We start from the raw sequence: 7,898 nt of genomic DNA on the forward strand, positions 1-7,898 counted from the left end.
TCTGTTTTCCATGTCAGTTGTTTTTGTAATAAGACATTTCCTATCTTCTTCCATTTTTCAATTTTTTCAATTTAGTTTTAATAAGTTATCACCTTTTTTTTCTTGTCTTAAGACATTATCACCTTCCTCTTGCTCAAGTCTAATTTTAATGAGTTATTTTCTTCAGTGAGTTTTTGGATTTTTTCTAATTGTTTAATCTTTTTTACATAATTTTCTATATTTTCTTGTATTAAATTTTTTTCCTATTTTTCTTCCAACTCTCTACTTAGTTTTAAAAAAAAATTTAAATCTCTTTCAAGAATTCTTTCTGGGTTTGTGCCAATTTTGTGGTTTACTTTAAAGTTTAGTAAGTGGATGTTTTAATTTTACTGTCTTCTAAAATTTGAACTCTGATCTTTTTTTTTTCCAAAAAAGCTATCTGTGGTTGAATGCTTTCTCTTTTGTTTATCCATTGATTTTTAATTGTTAGCAGTATATTTCTTAATTGTTAATTCTATGCAAGTGTCAGTTTCTTCTCCCTGTGTGTGAGATATCTCAGGATTCAGTTTTTTGTTGTTAATACATGAGCTCTCTAAGGCCCTTTGATATCTTGATACTTTTAATTTCTATATTGCAGGGTCCCTAGGAACACAATCACTGTCAACATTCTTGCACATTAAGGCTTCTACAGAGGCTGTGAGCATCTTCTTTCCTCTTTGTCTTGGAGCAACAATCAGGAACTCCATTCTCCCAAGGTTCACTCACTTGTGCATTCTCTCCTCCCCTCCTATAGCCAGTTTCATAGTGTCTGTACAGTGTATGTTGGCCCTACAGTCTTCTCTCAGTCAGTCACCCACATAGTCATTTGGTTGAAACTGAGGCTTTGGCATACACAGCAGCTCACAGGCACTGCCATCTGTTTATTTGGTCCTTTGATACCCATCTAGAGTCTTCCCAGCTTCTTCTCAAGTTGTCTCATGTACAACAGTTATTTCTCCTGACTCTTAACCACTTTTGCTACTTTAAAGTTTACTCAGAGGCACTATTTTTAAACATTTTGGAGGAATTTGAAGAGTGAGGTAACTTTCTCTCCTATTCTGCCATCTTCCCAGAATTTACTTATGTAGTTTTTTTTAAACCCTTACCTTCCATCTTGGAGTGAATACTGCATATTGGCTCCAAGGCAGAAGAGTGGTAAGGGCTAGGCAATAGGGGTTAAGTAACTTGCCCAGGGTCACACAGCTGGGAAGTGTCTGAGGCCAGATTTGAACCTAGGAACTCCCATCTCTAAACCTGGCTCTCAATCCACTGAGCTACCCAGCTGTTCCCTACTTATGTAGTTTTGATGTGAAACCACTTAAAGGCAGGGATTAGACATGATCATTTTTTACTGTCCCTTCAAGAATCTTCAATCTGTGATTAAATGAGCAACCACAATTACTGCCATGAAGCTTAGACTTTGCATTCTCTTCTTGAAGGGAATGACAGGTAGTAATTAAATTATTCTTCCCCTAGCATGAAAAGAAAAAAGAAAAAAATATAAATATAAATGTTTAAAATATATAAAACAGAAACAAGGTAGTATAGAGGGTAAGAATCTCGCAGATGGGGGGATGAAAAAATGCTTCAAGCACAATGAAACTCTTAAACTGAGTCAAGAAGCAGAGATAAAGAGCAAGACCATGCCAGGAAAAGGAAGCAGGGAAAAGAAAATTCAAATTGTAAGCCAAGAAATTGAGTTGGGAGCTATTAAGAATTCCCTAATTAGGGATAGCCATAAGATTTTAGGACACATTTAGTATGTGCAAAACATTTTATAATTACAAATCATTGCAGAAAACTTCTGTTTTTAATGTATAGGTCTTTTGATTTCATTGATCAATCAATTAATAAAAAAATTATTAAGGCCTTACTATATAGGTACTATACTAAACAATAGAGTGTAGAAGAAATTTATTTTCCAGTCACCAGTGGAGTGAAATAGGGTTGTGTAGTTGCTCTCATGCTTTTTAGCATGATACTTTCAGAATTTAGTTGGAAGCTTCAGTAAGGATGAAAATACCATCAAGATCAGCTTCTAGAGTGATGGTAAATTATTTAACTTTAAAAGACTACAAGCCATGATTAAAGTGGAGGAACAGTTGTTGCTTGATTTTCTGTTTGAAGATGATTGTGCACTAAATGCAGCCTCGGAGAATGAGATAGAAATGCAATACAGAGTATGGCTCAATTCTCTGCTGCTAGTGTCGATTTTGACCTGATAATAGGAAGAAAAGAGAGGTTCACCACCAACCAGCACCACACCATCCACACATGGAACCATCAGTTAGAGAGAATGGAGTCATTTTGAGTGCTGTAGGTAAGTTCACTTGCTTTGGCAGTATATTTTCCAGGAATATTCACATAGATGATGAAGATGATGCATGCATTGTCAGAGCTATGTTTGGGAGTCTTTAAAGTAAAGTGTGGGAGAGAAGAGGTATTAGGCAGTCTATCCAACTGAAAGTCTATCTTGTATGCCTGTGAAACCTAGACAGTATGGCACTGCCATGACAGAAAATTGAATGGTTTCCATGTGAATTGTTCCAGGGAGATTCTGAAGGCCACCTGGCAAGATAAGGTAGCAGACCCTGAGGTCATTTCCCCAACTGGACTGCCAAGCATTTAGACTCTGTTGGAGAGCACAATTCTAATGGGCTGGTCACATTGTGTCAAACACGTGTTTGCCTAAAAGGCTGTTTTATGGAGAACTCACACAAGGTAAGCTCTCACATGGCAGTCAGAAGAAGCAAGGACAATCTCAAGATCTCTCTGAAGAACTTTGGTATCCACTGTGAGACATAGGAGACACGGGCACAGAAGCATCCTGTAGAGCATGTCCTTATTAAATAGGGCAATGTGATCTAAAATCAAATCAGAACAGAAGGAGTTCAAAAGAAACATGAGATCCGTAATTTAGAAATATCCCCAACCCAAAAGTTCACATAGTTCACATCACTATTTGTGCCTGAACTCTTGTAGAGCCTTCCTAGCTTGTATTAGTCTGATCAGCCACAGTCCGATAGATACACTGTACATGATCCTTAGAATCATGGTGCCATTTTGGTCCTCTTCAAGTACAAAGGACAGCAACCAACCAACCAGAAGAAATTTTTTAATGGGAAAATTCCCCCAACTGATGAGAGTCAACATCTCCTTCCTGAACTTAAAGTTCCCTAGGGCAATAAGAGGTTCAGTGATGCCTAAAGACACATAGTTAGTGTGTGTCAGAGGCAAGACTTGAACTCAGGTCTTCCTGGCTGCAAGGCCAGAAATTTATTTAGTATGTCATCAAGAATAATGACAATGATGATAATAATCATATGCGTTGGGGCTGGAAAAAATAAACACTTGTTTTTCTGGATTGGTTTAATGATTTTTAATCTGGTGTGGGTTCCTTTCAATGAATTGTATATAATTGGTTTAGATGACCCTCATTCAGTTTTCATAAAAGAACATAGGTATTAACATAAGATGAAATATGGTGGGTGCTCTGGCATACAGCTGTTTTCTGTGTTCATTGTGAAAACTGCCATTATATAAAGGTTTGCAAAAAGAGTCCTTCATAACTATTCTACCCGGAAAGTAGGGCTGATTTTTATAATTCCCATTTTACAGATGAGGCAGCTGTCATTCAATAAACATTTAATAAGCACCTATGCCATATAGATATATACCTATATATCTATAAACACATCTACATATCTTTTATCTGTAGATATAGATATATAGATAGAAATAGATGGATAAATAGATAGATGGATAGACAGATAGATGGATGGATGGATAGATAGATAGATAGATAGATAGATAGATAGATAGATAGATAGATAGACAGATAGACAGATAGACAGATAGATAGATTAGATGAAATCTTTCAAAAACCCACAATCCTTATTTTGGAAAATATTCCCTTTCCTCTTTTCCCCAAAACAAAAGAGAGTCACACATTTGCCTCTTTGCTTCATTATCCTGCCCCAGAGAATCTGGAGAGGAGGATGAGGTTGGGAATAGGGAGAATCTATCTCTCACATGTGTTCCATAAATCAGAGCCACACTGAGGTTAGCTAGTTTTTCATTTGAAATGAAAATTCTGGGGCAGCTGGGTGGCTCAGTGGATGCAGAGCCAGGCCCAGAGATGAGTTTTATTTGTAAAATGAGCTGGGTAAGGAAATGGCAAACTACTCCAGTTTTTCTGCCAAGGAAACCTCAAATGGGGTCATGAAGTCAGACACAACTAAAGTGACTCAAAAACAAACAAAAAACCCCCACTCTTCTTGTATGAATATATACATGTCACTTGTATACAATTCAATATACCCTATCGTCCAATTTAGTGTAAGGCTTTTGCCTATGTTTCTTTTTTCTTTATTTCAATAAACTTTTATTTTACAACAGGTTACAATGCTAAGCACAATTGTGCCATTGTACAAGCTACAAATGCTTGTTTAGCAGCTGAGGGGCAATATTTAGAAGAAGACATGAAAAGTGAATAAAATTCCGTAGAAAACAAATATTCAAATAGTTCCCATAGGAATACAGATAAGTTTGCCCTTGTCTCTTAGTCTTCCATGTTGTTGCATTTGTGCCAGCTCCATTCTTAAAACATATTTTAAACTCTAGCAGGAATTAAGTTAATGGTCCCTGAAAATTCTCTAATTCAAGTTAAACTTGCAATTAATCGCTACCAGCAATATCTATACATTAATAATAGCTTAAGTAAAGTTGTTAAGTGATGTTCCATTCTGGTTTCCTATGCACACAACAATGGAAAAGTGTTGCTCTCCTGATCCTCTACTTCTGTTGGAAAATCTTGGTTCTCATTTCATTGCATGCATTGATTGCCATGCTGGCCCCAGACATCACCTAATAGGTAGAGGGTCTCCAGGAATCCATTGAAAAGGGAAGCAGCAATAACAGTAGAGATGATCATGTTTTCAAACAGCATCCAATATCCCATATGCAATTCTGGTAGATCACAGCATTCAACAATTTGCCTAGTGCAGATATGCTTAGTCACTTGCCTTGCCTTACATAGCCATTAAGGGTCAGAACTGAGCCTTGAATCCAAAGGTCTTCATCCATTATGCCATCTAATGCAATCTCTACATTGCATATTTTGAGAGGAATAATTGGTATGTTGATTGGTTTTACTGATTGGCCAGGTCCCTGAATACAAGGAACTGGTACATCAAGGATAATGGAAATTGTCTCCAATATTGTATTATTACTATATTGGCTATAAAGAAACTACTTTATATCTGTTTAAGAACTTTATCTAGCTGCTCAGGTATTATAATCTTATATTAAAATTTCTTGACTTCTCAAGAAGAAGGGCAGGGAAGGAGGGATGGAGAGAATTTGGAACGTAGAATTCTTTTAAATGAATGTTAAAAATTGTTTTTACTTGTAATTTAAAAAAAAATTAAGAACTTTGTTGTGCTATTTAAATATGTTTAAACTTTTTAATTTGACCTTCTTCCCTTCTTTGCTAGATGGGGGATTATGAATGTGAAATATTTAATACTCGGTCTAACATAGCTGATGTATGGGTAAATTTTTCTGAACTGCTTTGTCCCCCCTTTCTTTTTAATTCTTTGGTTTAAGGAATCGCTTGTAGGATAAGGGCAAGGAGAAGAGAGAGAGAGAGAGCTCTTTGGAGATGGAGATAATTAAAAACAAAAGATGGTCAGCAAAATTAATTTTTGAAAATAAATCTGTTATTACTGGAAAAATAGCCCCATTGAGTTCATGTGATATAAATACTACTGCTGAATAACACTATCACAATTCAGAGATTCCAGTTAAAACCAAGGTTTAGTCATGTTTAAGCATATATTCAGAGATCAGAAAGATAACTCTGAATCTCAATTAGAGTTCTCACCAAGCTTATAGAGATCCCAATTACATCAGAGAGATAGAAAAATAATGTTTGATCACACAGCAATATTATGTATCCTCTTCGATCAAAAAAGTTATAAAGAGTTAAGCAGGATTATCACCACATACATACTCTAAGATTTGTAAAAGTTAAACAAATTTACAGAGACAGAATTATAAATTGATTCCAGGGGCCAGAGGGGTGGCTCAGTGAATTGAGAGCCAGGCCTAGAGATGGGAGGTCCTAGGTTAAAATCTGACCTCAGACACTTCCTAGCTGTGTGACACTGAGTAAGTCACTAGACCCCCATTGCCTAGCCCTTACCACTTTTCTGCCTACTTGGTATTTACTCCAAGATGGAAGGTAAGAGTTTAAAAAAAATTGATTCCAATATTCAGAGGTCATAACTGGCTAATAGAGAGGAGATTTACTTGCCTCAAAGATTGGGACCTTTCCACAAACAAGACTAGTTTAATCACTTGGGAACAGTTATTAGAGTTTGATACTATATTGCTTTCTTTCTTTTGATTTCTTCTCTCAGAAATACTTGAGCCCTTAAGTAAATTTTAGCAGCCCATGAAACAGGTGTCAAACAACTTCTTAACTAGAAAAAAATTGGTCCTGAACCCCCAATAATAAAAAAGAAAATTAAAATGTCTTATAATATTGTTAAACAAAAAACAAAAGATGAAATAAGTGAATAAATAAGAAATGGAGTTTAAAAAAGACAAAAATAGGAAGTCTTAAATGACATGATAAGTGAAATATCTTGTAAAAAAGTTCAGATCATTTTATATCTTACTTCTTGGTGCTAATGTGTTTTTTTTTAATTAAAAAAAATTTTTTTAAATTCAGTGTCCTTTCCTTTCCAATTAAAACTATGTAAAAATTAATTGAAGATTTGCATACAGGTTCCCCCCCCCAAAAAGTAACATGAAATATTTTTAATTGATTTTTCTTTATTCACTTTTACCCATAGCTAATAAAGCAGAAATATTTCTTTCAAAGAAAACACTAATGCAAAGTTCACTCTTGAATCCTTTTCCATGGCTCTAACAAAGCATATAGCCTTTCCATAATCTTTCATATGGCTGAGGAATTTAAGACAGTGACAAATAGCAAACAGCCTCTAACTCATTTGCTTGATTTTGACATTCTTTGTAATATGAATTATAACATTTCTTGTTGAATGTGCTTTACATTTTTGCAATGTCTTTTCATAAGAAGAGAAGGGAGAATGTTTTTTTCTAAAGATAGAGGACAAAAATTATACAGTTTTTATTCCTTACATTTTAAATTTAGCAATTTTAAATTTATGTATGCTTATTATAGTCACCACAGCTTTAAACAGTAGGGTCTCGGTTATGTGCTTATTCTTTTTCATGAATAAATGTATCTTTCTTATTTCTCTCAGGCTGCCAGCTTGACAGCTTAAAAATGTTTGGGGAGTGAAAAAAAATGGCAGTCAACTATTTCACTGTCATTAAGACACTCTAGTTGTATCCCCTGAAAATAGACCATTTAGACTTGCTCATTCAGCCAAACTGATTTGACCAGGTATGACAACAGCACCCCCTGGGTACAGCCTTTGTAAAGAAAATAGCTATGCAAATACCTCTTCAGACCCTGCTCAAACAACAATTTACCTCAAGAGCCCCAGGCTAATCCTTTAAGGTTCCAAGGCATAAAAAGAGTTTGGTGAAGTAAAACTAACAACTATTTCAGAAATCAGATAGTTTTGCATACACCAAAATTTGCCTTACCTTTGGAAATCTTGTAGTTTAAAAGGTTTTTGAATTAAACATTTTATCAGTGTATCCCTTTGGACATGACCCAATTGGTAATTTTTGGAGTTGAGATAATGCCCATGAAAGTTAATTTCAAGAGACAGGAGTTTTCAATGATTGGAAGAGTCAGTTCTGTCCTTCCCCATTCCCTTCTGGAAACCAACCAACCTCCCTCCCTCTCTCCCTCCCTCCCTTCTGTTCCTTCTTTCCTT

This window comes from Gracilinanus agilis, chromosome 5 (genome assembly GCF_016433145.1).
Source record: "Gracilinanus agilis isolate LMUSP501 chromosome 5, AgileGrace, whole genome shotgun sequence".
NCBI lineage: Eukaryota > Metazoa > Chordata > Mammalia > Didelphimorphia > Didelphidae > Gracilinanus > Gracilinanus agilis.